Consider the following 18,835-nt stretch of genomic DNA (forward strand, 5'->3'; position numbering starts at 1 on the left):
AATTAGAGTAGTATAATTGACTTTACAGATTTAAGATCTAGATTATCAATCTATTTTGGCATTATTTATTTGTTAGTATTATAACAGAAATACAAAGAAGTAAAATAAAGCATGATAAATATCTAAATAGTGGTCACTTAGTCTAAGAAACATAATGTTAACTAGTGAAATTTCTATAGATACTATTCTTCTACACTTCAGTTACTCCTCTCCTATCTCTAGAGTGATCACAGATTGAGAAGGAGAAACTTCCAAGCAGTCTCCACCTAGCTAAGGGACATGTCTTTGGACCCCAGCACCAATCATTCTATAGGCAGAACTTGAGTCCAGGGAGAGAGTGTGTAACTTTGGGTGAAGTATCAGCTCACCCCTCTATCCAAAGGATATCCATTTGGTCATTGTCAGAAGCTAACACTCCTTATAACTGAAACAATACTCTGTTTGAATGTGGGGGTCAGTTTCAGGAGATAGTCAACAGCATCCGATACAGATATTGAAAGAAATATTTGCTGTATTTTAAGTTCATAACATAGGTTCAAAATAGGTTCATAAGATAACTTGGCCTTGATTTATGTGGAATTGACTAATTTAATTACTTAGAGTTCTAAAACTACTACTTTTGGATCTGCTATTGAGGTTATGAACAAATACAAAATAAACTGAAATCCCTGCATTCATATTTCTCTTATTTTTGCTTTGTCCTTCAGTGTTTGGAAGAACTGACTGGTAAGACTCTCAATAATTTTTCTGATCCTTGATAAGTTTAACATGAGCAAATTGCTATAATAGAAATGTAACTTCATTTTTCTCTTGAATCAGTTTTGTGGATAACTTTTTCTAGAAAACTGTAAGGTTAGCACAGCATTCTTATTAATTGGTGTAAGTTGCTAACAATATTCTCTATTTTCATAAGTCATCACCCTACATATACTTTATATTTCATTTTCATTCCTATTAATAATTTTTCTAAAATTTTACTTAATTTTAATAAGGTTACACCCAGTGGTACTGGAGGAATAAGTCAGTCCCAGCAATGCAATTTTTGATTAAGCATACTATAAAATTTTAATTTTATTATTTATATGTAAGAATTATCTTTTGGACTTTAATTCTATTTTTCATCTTTATTGGTTTTATGACTATTTTAATTATGTCTTCTGCATTATTTTACTGTTTTTGTTTTTCCAATTTTTTTAAGAAGCTTTTTCAGTTGAATTTTATTTATTTTTTTACTAAAAGCATTATTTAATGTAAGCACATGAGAGTATATATATATATATATATATATATTTCTCTCAAACTTTTACTCATGTATATTTTATGGATTTTATTATGTATTTTCTATTTCATTTCATAGTTTGTATTATGTATTCTTTCTTGAAACTTAAAATATTTAAATTTTATGCTTTAAATTTCTAGCTATATTTTTTACTTATTGATACAATTGTTTCTGATTCAATCTTATTTTTATTAGAAAATATAATCTGTGGAAACCTGGTAATTATTCTTCACTTAAAGTTCCTTTAAGACTTCAAGTGAAGTGTGTTACAAAAATATTTCATTACAATATGAAAAAATTAATATTGTCTAGTTGTTCTAACAAGGTTTTGAAGGTGTTGAGAACCTGTGCTAGTTAATAATAAGAAAGTCCTTGTCCTGGGGATGTGTTGTCTAAAGGCTGGTTTATAGAAACCAATTGCTTTGGGGCTACACAATCTAAAGGATGACTTTCTTGTTTTTCTAGCTGGCTCTTTCTCATTCTTATGGCAGAACATGTAGCTAAAGTGTATCAATATATAGCACTGCACTGTAGCACTGTCATTCCATTATTCATTGATTTGCTCCATTGAGCATGGGGTACCAGTAACACCTCCATTGTGAGACTTGTTGTTACTGTTTTTGGCATATCTAATATGCCATGGGGAGCTTTATAAATAAGGAAAATATGAAACTATATAACTTTAGAAAAATATCACTGACGTCTAAAAGCCCAGTACATTCTAAACCTATGTATCCTGATCCATAACTAAGTGGAATGATGAGGGGATGAAGTGACATGCAGTGCTGTGGGCTTGTAGAGTGTGTCTTCCTCTTGATCCAATTCCCTCTCTACATCCTTGTCCTAGAGCGTATGTACACTGAGGTGTAGAAATCAATAGCTGTTGATTTGCTGTGCTTTGCACCTTTATACCAAAGAGCTGTCAATGAAAGCAGCAGCACATCGCCCAGAGAGGGAGGAGAACCTGTGAAGGAAGGGTCCAGATGAGGTAGCAATAAAGATATCCTCCAAGTTTTCTAATATGTTTACTCACAAACCATCATTCCCCACCCTCATTTCCTGCTTCACAGACCTGCTAATCCCTTGTAGGCATTTTTGAAGGATTAGTGTAGTTATTATAGGAAAAGGGAAAGACTGAGCGGCATCTTTTTCTAACAGTTGGAAGTTCATAGCACTCAGATTTTATAGAACAAGTTGCTTACTGGCAGATTAGACCTTTTGTGTACTTGTTAATATTTCTGATCTTGTCCAGAACTGTCCTTAATTTTTATAAAGATCATATACATACATATCAAATCTGAACTCAGTGTTCCTAGTAAACATTAAGGCCACACAAAATAAATACCATTTGTTGTGTTTTTTCCAACTTGTTATTTCTATCTTCATACATCATCATCTTTCATTCTTTTATTAGGTGAAAGTGTGTTTCTTCTCTTTTTCAGTAAGGGACTCCCTTTTGTCATGACTTGCCATTTGCTGCCTAAGGAAGCAATACCTATAAATGATTCTTCTCTTGCATGCCAAGTTTTACCCCTTTTCAATGCATTTGCTGATAAGTATGTTTGAGCTTCTAGCTCCTAAGGCAAACAAAAGACCAAAACTAAAAGACCCTCATCAACACTCACAGACTTCAGTTCTTTAGATACTGATCCCCACAGAGTATTGTACCTTCCCTATAGTTTCCCTTCTTTAAAAAAATGAGGCAAGAAACTTACCCCCTGAATGCCATAAAGTGGAGGGGTACATACAGTAGTTCAAGTCATGTAGTTCAAGACACATAGTTTGCTCAAGGTCATGACGTGGAGGCAGGCCATGGAGTGGAGGGAGACATGTAGCATGTTCAAGTCTTTTATCCACAACAGTCATATAAACATTCTCCTAAGTCAAAGGTTGATCCGTAAATTCAGTGTCTGGATTCCTAAATCTGAAAGAGATCATTTGAAAGTAAAGTAAAAAAAAAAAAATGATAGCTATCAGAAAAACAGGTGGCTTAGATGAGTGAAGCTCAGGCACTCAGCAATGCCGCAGTGGAGCCATGGAGGCCTCACTGGGCCTTAGGGGTTTCCAGGGGAGCCATTTCAAGGCAATGAAGAATAAGCAAGAAACAGAAAATAAGAGAAAATTGCAACTTGAACTTCAGGCTTTCATGTAGTGGGGCAGATTGGTTTCTTAGGTCCTGATAGTTATGAATTCACATGTGCAGGTATTAGCTGATGCACCTAGGGACATGCATATGCCAGGCAAGAGGAACAGCTAAAGGTCAGCCCTAAAGGTCAAGGACTGCTAATTTTTTTCTTTGTCTTTTAAATCTCTCTCTCTCACTCTTTATATATATATATATTGATAAAGAATACATATGTATAGATATATATATACACATACACACATATATATTTATTCTCTGTATCCTAATGTCTAGTCCTTATACTAGAAGCTAATAAAAATTTCTTCAAAAATAAAATATACATATTTTTAATTTTTATATTAATACAAAAATTTTATAGAGCAATTGCATTTAAATTCTACTCTGGGAATGTTTTTTCTAGAGAAAACAACAAAATACCTTCTGCCTTTTTTATTAAGTGATCAGCTCTATTTTCCCCAGTCAAAATTTCCAACAAGCTACATTTCTTCTAAACATACTTATCTTTCAGCAGTGAGCTCTGATTCCTGTGGTGTTGATCTTCAGCTCAGACACAGGCTTATTTTTGGAAAACAAAAGTACATGCTAGTGTGTCTTAGCTACCAGGGTTTCTGCTCATTTTCTCCGAAAGCACAAATTGACTCACCTCCTTTGACTCGAAATCAGTCTCACTCCCAGCAGGCCTTATTATTCAAAAGTGCATAATCTCCCCCTACGTTACCAGACACTTGTTTGGAGGAAAACAGACATCTTTAACTTACTGGTTCCCTGTAAAGCTCCACACAGTCTTGTCTGGGGGATGACTGAGACTCTCTGGGGCTCCTCAGGTTCAAGTTTGTCAGTATAGTGGTTGGATGGATGGCTCGGAGTTCCCTGGGCACTGCTTCCAGGAGTGTTCTCTCCATAGTAGAGAGGAGATCTGATAATAATGGTGCCTCTACTTTTATTATTCTATTAGTAAGATGGTGAGAGTAATTCAGGGGCTCTTGTTGCTTTATAAATTATCAAAGAAAACCAGAGGGGCTAAAAGCAGTGTTTGCAGAGGGGACAATATCTTGATGGGTGGGGTGTTGGGGCCACATCTTGCTGTGTTCAGGGGCTTACTCCTGGCTGTGTGCTTCAGGATCACTCCTGTGGTACCAGACATCAAATCTGGATTAACTTTGCATAAGGCAATTGTCATATCCTTAGACTCTCTCCATTCCCTGACACCACTTATCTCTCTGGCTTCCGGAGAGGTAATTTTAAGAATACGGCAGGATGGACAGGTATAGTGAAAAAAAGGTTTAGAAAATCTATCTAGTTTACTTTATTAATTTTTCTAAAATGTGTCTGTTATATGAAGATGTCAAGAATTGGTCATAACCCCCATTAATCTTTTTAGTTGACCTCACCACCACTAGACAGTATCACTATTCTCTCCTCACAGCAAGAAATAAATTAGTTAAAAATCTCTCTGGGGTGTCAAGTGTGGGGGGTGGAGCAATAGAACAATGGGTAGGGCATTTGCCTGGAGACAGTCAACTTAATTTGATCTACAGCATCCCATATGGTCCCCTAGGCACTGTCAGGAGAAATTACCAAGTGCAGAGCCAGGAGTAACCCATGAATATCTGGATTACTGGGTGTGACCCCCCAAAAAGCCAAAGAAAAGTCCTTCTGGACCTCTTGATTCAGTAACTCAAATAATTTCTTCTTCTTTTACTTATTCATCTATATTATCTGTCTTGGGCTGGAGCGATAGCACAGCGGTTGGGCCTTTGCCTTGCACACGGCCGACCCGAGTTCGATTCCTCCGCCCCTCTCGGAGAGCTGGGCAAGCTACCGAGAGTATCGAGCCTGCACGGCAGAGCCTGGCAAGCTACCCATGTGTATTGGATATGCCAAAAACAGTAACAAGTCTCTCAATGAGAGATATTACTGGTGCCCGCTCGAACAAATCGATGAGCAACGGATGACAGTGATTATCTTTCTTATTATGGAGCCAATTTCTTTCCCATGACCAATTCAAACAATACCTTCCTCAATAACTGATCTTAAGTTTATATAAAGTTATGAGTTTGTGAGTTTTGTGGATTTGGGAGTCTCAGAACTTAGAAATGTATGGGAAAATCTCTAATTTCAGACTCTTTCTGTGTTCTTTTAGAAAGTATTATGTTGAGCAATCATGGTAAAAATGCCATGATAGAAATAGCATAAATATAAGGAAATTAGGGTTAATGTTTTTTTTTTAATTTTTGTTGAAGTAATATCCATTTACAAGATCCCAAATATTTGTACATTTAGAAGATAAGCTTGTAAAACACTGCAACCCCAAATGTGCAGATAACCCTCTACCACGGTTCATTGGACTCCACTAGACGTTATCTGGAGACATTATTTGAATTTAAGTTTGCTGATGACAAAAGATTTGCTCTTCCCAAGTCATCATGCTTTTCTCAAGAGATGTGTACACAAAGTTAAATAACAGGGAAAGTTGAAAATTACAGCTCCAGGAGAAAGTGATTCTCCCAAGGAATCTTCTGTGCACTTTAATACTAAAAGATTGGCGTGGACAGTAGTGTGTATGCTTCGTGTGTTTAACCTTTACCTTGACATCAGTTGCTGCAATAAAGCTGGAAAGAAGAAAAGAAATGTTAAGTGGAAGTGAAAGGGAGTATAACAAAGAATGTCTAATAAGCATTTTCAAACAAAAATTAACAAGTTTGTTTGTTCATTTGTAATGCACAGCATATTAAGCAGCACACAGAGAAAGATAGCAGGTAACAGAATAATTATATTAGAAAGAAGCAGATTTCTGGTTTTTTTTCTTTCAGCAAAACCCACATTGTTTTTAGAAGCACTTGAAACAACAAGAAGTTAAAGCTATTAAAATTGGTGTTGGAACATTGTTTGCTGAAACAACTATGAACAACTGTAAATCTCAGTGCCTTAATAATTTTTATATTTAATAAAACATTTTAATGATTGGAAGCTCAACAAACCATCCGTATAATTTATCTGGTAAATGGAATTGAACTTTCCATTGGTCTGATGTCAGGAGACACCAGGTTATGATGCAACATCAGACATCAGTAAAGGAAGTAAATAGTATTCTATAATGTCTAGGTTTAAACAAGGGCACATTCGTAAGCTGCATTCAATAGCTTTTTACTTCATTATTTGGTATCTACATAACCAAACCTAGGGCACAAGTGTTATTAATTGGTAGGCTAAATATTGACCTCTCAAAGATGTCAATGGTTATGTGAATATGTCCCATCACATGGAAATGGGACTTAAGGTGGGATTAAGGTTAAGGTCTAGAAATAAAATATGTTGCACTGCTTTAACAAGCTACCACTGAGCTGGGGGCTTATTTTCTTACAGTCTTAGGAACTAGAACTCCAAGATCAAGGCGCCATCATCCTGGGAGCTTACTATTTTCATAAGGTCCTAGGTGCTGTGCCTCCAAAATCAAAGAGCCATTAGGCTGGTTTCTAGAAGATATCTCTTCCTGTCTTATAAATAGCTATATTCACACCAGAAGGATGGATGTAATGTAGAGGTCAACCAATCTCCACTAACAAAAACATTAATACAGAGGCTTAACTTGCAACAACAGCTTACTAAACCCTCAGACAGGACTTAACATCTCCATAGTGAGATATAGCAACTTTCACAAACTTTCCTCTACGGAAATTTTTTTGATTATTCTGTTGGCTGTTTAGTGATAACAAGCATTATTGTGTGACTTGCTATGGGGGCAGGCTTGAGGAATAGTTGGGAAAATGGAGACAATGGTGGAGGGAAAGGGGTCACAGCTGTGGTAGTGGGATTGATGTTGGGATATTGAATGCCTGATTCAAATAATCAAAAACAACTCTGTAAACCATGGCACTTAAATAAAGTGGGAAAAAATAAAATAAATAACTATCTTCTCACTGTGTTCTTACATGGCTTCTTCTTTGTACATTCAGAAAATGAGAGAAAAGAGAATGCTATGGTGTATCTTATACTTAAAAGATTCTCTTACATTAGGATTCCACTCGATAGTCTCAACGACTCTTTTTATTTCTTATTAATTCATTGGGAATTATAGAGTCATTCATGATTGGCTTTAGGAATACAATATTTCAACACCAATCTCTTCACCAGTGTCTGTCTCCCTCCACCAATGCCACCCCTGTCCATTTCCCTCCCAACCATCTGTCGCTATGAGAGGGGCTTTTATTATAACTTTTGTCTCTGGTTTATAGTCCTGTAGCCAATAGAGATTCATACATAACCTTTTTCTACCTTTCAGTCCCTTCTCTTCCTCCTGGTTGAATACTTCCTTTCTCCATTATTGCAGTGTTCCCTTCCCTTTTCCCACTCTCCAAGTCCCACAACATTTTTTGTACTGAAAATCAGTCCTTGAATTCTTTGCTTCTGTGATCTTTGGACATTTGTTCTTTCACTATTATGTTTATTTGTATTCCACATATGAAAGATATTGTTCTTTGTTCGTTTCTCTCCTTTGAACTATACCCAGCAAGATATTCTACAGTTTCACTTATGTAGCTGCAAATTGCATGATTTTATCTTTTCCCATAGGCTGAGTAATATTTCATTGTGTATCTGAACAATGTACATAATGCTTCTTTATGCAGTCAGGTGTTCTTGGACACTAGGGTTCTTTCCATATTTGGGCTATTGTGGATAGTGTCACAAGGAACATAGAGATGTGGATGTCTTTTTTTTCATTGTTTTTTTGAGCCCTTGGGGTAGACTCCAAAAAGTGGAATTGCTGGGTTAAATGGATAAAAAAAAGCACCTTCTCCTCATTAGCCAGAGATCCTAGGGGAAAATATGATAGGCAGTGCTCTCCCCAAGTTCAAACTATACTACAAAGCTGTAGCAATTTAAAACAACTGGAACAAGGACATATTGTTAAATTAATGGAATGGAATTGAAAAACTAGAGACAGATCATCAGGTATACAGACAGATTTTTATAAAGAAGGAATTTTTGATAAAGCAAAAAGTATTAAGTAGTGCAAGGAAAGCCTCCTCAACCAATGGTGCTGGGAAACCTGGTCAGGCACATAAAAAAAAGAAAAAAACCTATGAATCCAGACCCCTTTCTTTCTAACACCATGAACAAAAGTCAAATAAAAATGGATTAAAGGCTTTAATATCAGACCTGAATCTATAAGTTGCACTGAGAAAAAACATAGGCAGAACTTTCCATGATATTAAAGTTAAGACATCTTTCAGGAGGGAACACCATTAGCCAAGCAAACAGAAACAAAATTAAACAAATGTAACTACATTTAATTTCAAAGCTTCTGCACCTCTATGGAGGTAGTGACCCAAATACAAAGACATCCCCATAAATTAGGAGACATTGTTTTTCATTCACTCATAAAGGGTTAACATACAAAATATATAAAGCATTAATAGAACTACTTCCAAAAAAAAAACTGATCAAACAAATGGGGATAAGAAATGAACAGAAACTCCCTTTAAAAAGACATGCCACTGTCCAAAAAAGCATATGGAAAAATGCTCTACATCCCTAATCACGGAAACTAATACAATAATAAGATATCACCTCACACCACAGAGTGCCACAAATTTTCAAAAGTACAAGCACAATCAGTGTTGGCATGGATGCAAGAAAAACGAAACCATCATTTCCAGCAGATGGGAGTGTCTGCAGGAATGGACATTATGGACAATCCTGTATGCACATTCCTCAAAAAGAAGCTGGACTTTAGCTCCAATTTTGCCCACCAATTCCACTTCATAGCATCAATGACTTATTTAAGGGTTCTATCTTCAAATTCAATTAGCTGCATTGGAGCTTAGGGTTCAACAAATGAATTTGGGTTGATATGAATAAGGGGATAATAAATATCATAAATTATCCAGCATGGTCCAATACAATCACATGAACTTTTTATAAAACATCCAAAATTAACATTTATCTTTCCCTCTTTCTCCCCAACCTAAATAAAACTGTTTACTTAAAACAAACAATAAACAGAGAATAACCCTTGGTTGAAAAGGAAGAATGGAAAAAAAGGGACAGGAGAGATTGATTCAAAGCAACAAAGCTACTCTGCTATTGTTGACAACTAAGATAGAAGAGGTCATAAATAAGAAAAAGCAGGTAATATTTTGGTGATTAAATGACCTTGGAAGATAACAAGCAATCATTTAGGGACTCAGTACCACAACTAAATAACACTAATTTCAAATGACATAATATGAAACTAACACCTAAGGACAGTATAAATAAGGGCTGGGATTATCGTTCCATGGTTTGGAAGCTAGCCTCATGTTCTGGGCAAAAAGGCAGTTGGGATGGAGAAGGGACCATGAAGTCAATGACGGTTGGAGGAATCACTCAGGATGGGAGATGTGTGCTGAAAATAAACTAAGAACCAAGCACAATGGCCTCTTAGTCTCTGTACTTCAAACCATAATACCCAAAAGGAGAGAGAGAATAAGAAGGAAGGTACTTGACATGGAGGCAGAGGGTGGGGTAGGGTGGGGGTGGTGGGAGGAATACTGGAAACATTGGTGTTAGAAAACGTGCACTGGTGGAGGGATGAGTGCTTGAACATTGTATGACCAACACTTAATCATGAAAGTTTGTAACTGTATCTTATGGTGATTAAATAGAATAAAACTAATTTCTATGAACAATATGAATGAAAATTGAAGCAGAGACAATTTCAGAGCCTCCATTAGGTGAAACATCACTTCCTATGCCGTGATTTCCCCTTTGATACTCAGGGCAGTTGAATTCACTGAATATTGATATAAAAAACTGTAAGATAATGAATTTGTATTTTGCAAGCCACAAAGAGTATGACAACATTATAGTAACAATAGGAAAAATAATATAAATGCCTTACAGATCCTCAATAAATGCCATTTTCCCTGCTACAACATATTTCTAGGAGGCCAGATAAAAAGAAAGCCAGACATAGTCAAAAGTAAAACAACTTTTATGTGAGAAGTAAGTAGACATATGTAACAGAAAATATCATAAGAGGTCTATATATTAAGAACTGTTGGTAATCATGATATTTAAGATTATCAAAGGAAGAGAAAGCTGGTTGCTCAAAGAACCAGAATAAGAGATCCTTCAGGGAATAAGATATGCAAAGGTATTGACTATGAGTTTATTCTGGTCATACAAGAAGCAGAAATATGTCTACAAAAGTTGATTTACAAAAGTAAAACTGTAAAGCATGGTTGGATATAGACCAGGTACTATTTTATAAAACATGACTGAAATTTTGGATTTTATTCTAAGTATTAAGAAAGTCTCAAAATCTTTTCAGTACAAGTGCTTTAAAGATGGATTTGGAAACCAAAATTATATTAATATAAAAATAGGTAAACTTAAACATATACTTAAAATATTTAAATTAGGGCTGGATCAATAATACTGCAGGTAGGACCCTTGTCTTGCATGTGGCAGACCTCAGTGTGATCCCCAGGACCCCACATTGTCCCCTGAATACCATCAGCAGTACAGAGCCAGGAGTAATCCCTGAGCAATGCCAGGTGTGGGCCCAAAAGAGAAAATAATAATAATTACTACTATTATCTTTTGAGATTTAATCATTGTACCATGGTTCTGCAAGGTACTAACATTTAAAGAACTTTAGTAAAGGACTTTTGGGAACTCATAATGGGAGGTGGATGCATTTATAACTCTTCTGCATATTAAAATTATTTCAAAATAAAAACTTAGAAAGAAAAAAGTCATTATCCAGTTTTAATTTAAGATCATTGTTACTTCTCTGTGAGAAAGACACAAGTGTGTGTGAGGGTATGAATACTAGATATAAAAAAAATCCAAATAAGAGATGATGGACAGAAGACCTGGAAAAGACAAGTACAAAATCTGTTTTTGAAGTCCTATCACCAGCACTTGCTAAATGGGTGTGCACATGTGTGCATGTGTATGCATGTGATCATCTTTGAGATAAGCAGCAAAAAGATGGGAGAAATCAAATTCCAGGTTTCTGTGTGCAGATATTAGGTACTGGTCTCATTAACCCATGAAAAATTTGCAGCGGCTGGGGAACAAAGCCAGAAATAATCCTTTTGTGCTTGCTCAATAAAACGTGAAGTGTGCTGCCACATATGTACAATTTTTGGAAAGGAAAGGAGAAACACATTTTCTCAGTATTTGAATAAGGTCTTTCATTTATCAGTGAGCTCATAATAAGTAGATGTGCATATATACATTTAATACTGCACATATAATATATTTTGCATATCTTTTGTAAATATACACATTTATTTCTTTATTTGCATAAAATAAAGGTTTTTTTTCTTCATACAAAAGGAGTTTTGGCATGTAAAAATCTTTGCAGAGCTTTTTATTAGAAAATTCATAAAGAAATTCCTGGGCATCCAATTGGAATTCAAAGGACAAGAGATTATATATTATTCTTCAAAATCAAGGTATAAATATTTGATGTTTCTTAATGAAGCATTGATGAGTTCTTGGAAAAATAGTCACATGAGATGAGAAAATGGTCACATATCTTACCTATAGTGTATCTAAGTAAAGGTTAAGAAGATCCTTTGCTGGCTCAGAGGCACATGAGAAAATGTTCCACATCACTAATCATCAGGGAAATGCAGATCAAAACAACCATGAGATATCATCTCACACCACAGAGACTGGCCCACATCCCAAAAAACAAAAGCAACCGGTGTTGGCGTGGATGCAGGGAGAAAGGGACTCTTCTTCACTGCTGGTGGGAATGCCAACTGGTTCAGCCCTTTTGGAAAACAATATGGACGATTCTCAAAAAATTAGAAATTGAGCTTCCATTTGACCCAGCAATACCACTCCTGGGAATATATTCCGGAGAGGCAAAACGTATAGTAGAGATGGCATATGTATTTCTATGTTCACTGCAGCACTGTTTACAATAGTCAGAATCTGGAAAAAACCAGAGTGCCCCAAAACAGATGACTGGTTAAAGAAACTCTGGTACATTTACACAATGGAATACTATGTAGCTGTGAAGTCATGAAATTTGCATATAAATGGATCAACACGGAAAGTATCATGTTGAGTGAAATGAGTCAGAAAGAAAGAGACAGATATAGAAAGATTGCACTCATATGTGGAATATAATGTAACTGAGAAGTACAAGTTGGCAACGATGCAACTTCTGGCAGATATCTCTCTGGACTTAGTTACTTAAATACTAAAATACAGAAACCCAACACCGAGAGGCCACTAAGTGTGGTCACTCGACCTCATACCTCTTCATCCTCAGCAATGGAAAACAAATTATCTAATGCTTCCTTTTCAGCAGGTCTGACTTTAGGGGAGAGACTCTCCAAACAATAATAGTGAGTTTTGTTGAAATATTGTATGCAATCAAAGTGAAAGTAAAGTGAAATTTATTAGTTACACAGGTGGGGGGGCTAAAGGTGGGGGGGCTAGGGGCATGGGGGGGTTAGGGGTGTGGGGGTGCGGGGTGGAGCTATACTGGGATTCTTGGTGGTGGAATATATGCACTGGTGAAGGGATGGGTATTCGAACATTGTATAACTGAGATTTAAACCTGAAAACGTTGTAACTTTCCACATGGTGACTCAATAAAAAATTAAAAAAAAAAAAAGAAGATCCTTTGCAGGGGCTGGAGTGATAGCACAGCAAGCAGGGCATTTGCCTAGCACGCAGCTGACCCGGGTTTGAGTCCCAGCATCCCATATGGTCCCCCCAGCACTGCCAGGAGTAATTCCTGAGTTCATGGGTCAGGAGTAACCCCTGTGCAATGCCAAGTGTGACCCAAAAAAGAAAGAAGATCCTTTGCATGGTCTTCCTTTAGACTATTATGAGTTTGTTTCCTATTTCTCTCCTACATACCACATGAATTGAAGTTTACTAATACACTAACCCAGACATAAAACTACCATTTCCATGTTAATTAGATCATGTTGCTAAGTGAACTTTCTTGGTTGGTCTCTTTAACCAATGTAGTAGAAACACAAATCCTCTTAACCTTTGTAAATCTTTTGATTTTAGAGATATTTTACAATATAAAATGTCACAGTTATCCATTTTGTTACAAAATTTATGTCCATTATGATGGAAAATAACATAATCTCAGTGAAATTAATTTAATTTTGTTCAACACAAATTTTTGGAAATTTTTTCCAAAGAAAATTTTATTTGTTTTAATTCAGAAGCTAATAGATAGACTTCCTTTTACTATGCAAATTCCTTAGTTTTCATTAGATTCTACAGAAAAAAAAATTGATCATAGAATCTGAGACTACAACTTCCATTCCACGACTCTAAAAACTTGTCTCTACTTATTCAGTAACACCTTGCTCTGAAGGCTCAAGATGCTTCATGTTCCCATTCCCTCCAGTTGCTATTGCTGTTCCCTAAAGAGCACATTTGATTTACTCTGAGCATCAATCTATCTTTTCATAAATGGGCAGTGTGCCCAACCCCAGTAATCTAGTACTCCAGACATCAGTTCCTTTGCTCTTGACCTCAGCTGTATGGGCAGACAATAGTGCCCAGCCAAAGACTGCCTTTCAGAAGGCAATCTTCAGTTGAATCAAATGGGGGGGAAAAAAGATACAGAAAATCTCTTTATTAGCTAGGGAGTTGTTGGTACTACCCACTGAGCCTTTTGAGAAGAGCTCCTAGACCAAGCTGACCCTTCAAGGAAAGAGTGAAGGTATCCCATGAAGCAATTGTGCAAGCTTCTTAGTGGAACTCCATTCTTTAAGCAGATCACCTGGTGGTTGACATCACTTCCTTGCTGAAAAGCATTACCGTTTTCTGTGTTTTAACTTGGTTATCTTTTTGTAGGCTGAACCCCCCTGCTGAACTCTTCAGACATATTCTACTCACCCCAGCATACCCTCTCTGGCAGTGGGTAAATGGCAAATAAAAAAGTTCTCTCTATCAAGTCAGTTGATGAGGGCAGGTGGCCGCGTACTCAATGATGCTTTTGCTCTCCATGCTGCTTAATGTCTCCAAGATCAAACGCAAAGATCGTGGGAGGAACAGGTGATCAGCGGGCAACAATAGATGACTGTACTCGGTTCTGGATGAGTTGTGTGACTCCGACAAAATGGATGGCCCCGTTTATAATGACTTCAGAAGTATCAAAGGAGGTCTCTGTAGTTACCGAATGTGCCTTCAGAACCGAAACATTTTCCAGGCTTACTGGTGCTACTTTTACACAGAAGGAAATGTGAAAAAGAATTTCTCATTCAGATTTCTTCCCATATGATTTTTTCCAAACACAAGTATAAACTCTATATGTGGCTTTTGGAACAAGGCTGAGAGACTGGGTACTTCCGCTTAGAGAAGTGTTTCTAGGTTGCAAAAATTGGCTTGTTGTGGGAAAGAAAATATATACCCAGTGATTTCCCCCATTGCTCATTAGAAACAATATGTCCTTCCCTCCACTGGAGAAAAGGTTTGACCAAGTTTACCTTTCCATCCTGGAATTATCAACTGATATTATTCAATAATAGAGATACAAATAGCTCTTCAAACACGCCTCCAACTTTTATAATGGTCAAAATAAAACCAAAATTTCTCCCCAAACTATATGGCAAATAACACTTAATTTGACCTGTTTTTCAGTATTATTTTTTAAATTAATTTCACAACTCAAACAGCACAGTGCCAATGGGAGAAATGTTTCTCTTTCCCTCCTAAATCCCCAGGTATCTTCTATCAGGAAAACCCACTAAATCCTCAGTCTAATGGTTCCTTCTAGAGATAGTCTTTACATTTCAAATACTTATATATTTTTTTATGTCCATCCATTTTCACTGTTCACACAACTGAAGATCTACTATTCTTGTTATGCCTTATTTTTTTCAATCAACTATTTCTTAGGAATATTTTTAAATGGAACATTATATATAAATTTATATTTAATGGCTACTTATAATTCTCTGATAAGTACACATTCAATTTTACATATCTTTTATTGAATGTATTAACAATCATGTTGTTTTCTATTTTTTGCTATAAACAGCACAATAACAATATCCTTATGCCAGAGTTTTGTACATATGCTCAAATGTATCTGTAAAGAGATATTTTTCAAAAAATATTATTTAGAAACAGACATGTTTTTACATATATTACTAAATTGACTTCCCCTAAGTTGTACTAATTAAAATAATGTTAACAAAATGTATGAGATTGCATACTTTCCATGCAGTGGTCAACAAAATGTATACTTAAACTTAATTTTGTTCATCTAAAATGTAATTTTCTAAGTGAGGTGAACTTCATCAGTTGGGGTCAAAGTATTCAAGTGGTAATGTGTGTGTGTGTGTGTGTGTGTGTGTATGTGAGCATTGCCATTTTTCCCATTGTTTTGAATGCTACCATCATATATTAAACCACATGAAACTATGATTTTCAAAGGTCATTAAGGGTTTAAAATCAATAGTTTTATATTCAATAGATAATACTTGATTACATAAATATTAAGTTACATTTCTTAACATATATAGCAAAAAAAGCTCCCCATTTTATATGTCTTAGTTGTTTTATCCTTATTTAAACACAAATATAAAATTTGCAAAATAAACTAATATTGCTATTTTGCCTGTATAATAAATTACATTTATAGCCTAATTTAGAGATAATATATTTACATTTGTGAATATTTTAACCTCCTCTCTTAGATACAAAAATTCAATCCTGTAAAGATTCTTGGTGTTTATTTAAAATTGTCCTTTTATGGAGGTTTTATTTTTATAAAGTTTATTTACAATTATCTTATCAGTATAATAATGTTTAAAAGAGAATTTTTACGCATTACATTTTAATTTTGGGTCTTCAGAAAATTGTTTTTGATTGTTAACTTTAAGTTTGAGTTTTTCTGTTATTCTTACTGATTCTATGAAATTCTCAAATAATTAAACTGTATCTAATCACAATAGCTCTACATTATTATATTTCTCTTTCTTATACTTAATCACATCAGCTAGTATCTACAAAACAAATATTGTGTTGTTAAGCAGAATCCAACTTCTGGTTTTAGTTACAAACATATACATAGAGAGAATGTCCATTTATTAACATTTCTGTGAGATTATAATCCAACTTCTGGTTTTAGTTACAAACATATACATAGAGAGAATGTCCATTTATTAACATTTTTGTGAGATTATTACTAAGTTTTATTCAACACTCTTTAGAAATCTTCCTGGATAGTGAAGAAATTGTGTAATTTGTCTCCTTTAACATCTTTTAATAGTAAATTTGCTAATAGATAAACTAAAATTGAACCATCCTTGCATTTATGATATGTTTACAAATAATTGTAGTAAAGTATTTTGCATCCATTACTGAATTCTATTTGCTACACTAATTATTATTTTTGCAATTTTATCGATACTACTCGGTAAAGTTGAATTATATATTTATGATATAATAACATCAGAAAAAATTTTACTCTTTTTGTTGTCTGGAATAATTTAGCCAACATCTGAGATGGAACTCTAAATGATATAAAAATTTCCTGAGAAGCCTTTGACGTGATTATTTGGGAGAAAGGAGCTATTTAGCAACTGAGAGGTTTCTTATAAGATACTTTGTATGTTTTGTTTCTTTTCAATTACTTTGTTTTAATTTCTCTTCTACATAATGTCAATTTTCTCAGTTTTGATAAAATACTGAATAACAAGCATGTTAGTAGATTATTAAAGGAGAGAGTTTGATTAATAATCAATTGTCAGTGAAATATTTTGTTACATTAATCATTTATACATATCACCAATAAGTAGAGTAAGGAGACAGAGAGAGTTGATTAATTTGTATATGTGTTATATGTACAATATGTGTCTAAGGAGTCTTCTAAGTTAATATTTGTATCAATTTAAAGTTACATATATATGTATACAAATGCACTAAATCATAAAGTTAGAATCTTCATAAAAGTACCATTATTTCATTATTTTATAAAGAAATTATGAAATTATAGTTTGTCCAAGATTCCAAATTAGTAAAATTGAGCAAAGACTGAAGATCAGGACTCTGCAGTTTAAATTTTTATCCACTCTACTATGTTATGTTCATTCTTTAAAAGGCATTGAAAGTTATAGGAAGACTAATTTTAGTTCTATAATTAGTAGTTTAAATGGTTTAAGATATTTTCAAGCAGTAATAATTTTCTAAATAAAGATGTAGTATCAGCAATCTTTTTTAAAATCAGTAATATGATTTTTAACAATGCTCTTTAAAGTATTAGCATAAATAGCTACTTTCTAAAAGTACTTTGTGAAAATTATAAGTAAGATAGGATTTGCCCTGCACAACTCTTGACTTTTTTTTTTTTACTTTTTTTTTTTTGCTTTTTGGGTCACACCCAGCGATGCTCAGGGGTTACTCCTGGCTTTGCACTCAGGAATTACTCCTGGCGGTGCTTGGGGGACCATATGGGATGCCGGGGATCGAACCCGGGTCGGCCGCGTGCAAGGCAAACGCCCTACCCGCTGTGCTATCGCTCCAGCCCCATGCCCTGCACAACTCTTATCTCTATAATATGTGCATGAAATACCCATTAGCTATTAAAGGAGTAATGTGTGTAAATTCAAAAAAGTTATGTTAAAGACAGTTTACTTTGAATTTGTTCTCTATTCACGGGCAAAATTTAAAAGAATTAGGAGTGGTTCTCGCAATTGATAGAGAAAGTAAGTGTCTTTCATAAACACAGTAAGTAATAATGAAAACGTTAGAATTCAGGGGTTGGAAAGATAGAACAGCAAGGTTCCTACTACAGCTAACATGGGTTTGATCCCTACCACCACATATGGTCCCCTAGCATCACACTGAGTCGAGTCAGGAATAAACCCTGAGCATTGCCAGGTGTGGTCTGAAAACAAACCACCATCAACAAAATAATAGAATTTGGGGAGATGTTATTTGTTCTTAAAGAATAAGTATAGATGCAAGTGAAAAAAAGTAAAACAAATACTATTTCATCTATTATTAAGGATTATGTACAAAGAAAAAATTCGCCATATAAGGTACCATTTTTATGATTATGTTCAACTAAATATGATATGTCTCTTTATTTCAACAAAAATAGCTATATGTATTCTCACAATCAGGACGCCAGGATCATTGCCATTTTTCAGTCACTGTGGTTGATCTGAGTAGTTAGCATTGGTTTAGGTAAATCAAGACATACATGCCTTGATCAAGACACAAACTCAGAATTGCATGAGAACTGAGTAATGAGTCACCATGTCTGACATTTAAATAACTCAATAACTTAAATGACTTGATATAGTTCAAAAAAAACTTTAAAAGTTATTCTATAACAAAATTCTCTTTAATAATTATTACATCTCATGATAATAGCTAGGAAGACTGAGTAGAGTGAAGAAATAAAGAGGAAATTAATT

The sequence above is a fragment of the Sorex araneus genome, chromosome X, assembly GCF_027595985.1.
Source record: "Sorex araneus isolate mSorAra2 chromosome X, mSorAra2.pri, whole genome shotgun sequence".
NCBI classification, from domain to species: Eukaryota; Metazoa; Chordata; class Mammalia; order Eulipotyphla; family Soricidae; genus Sorex; species Sorex araneus.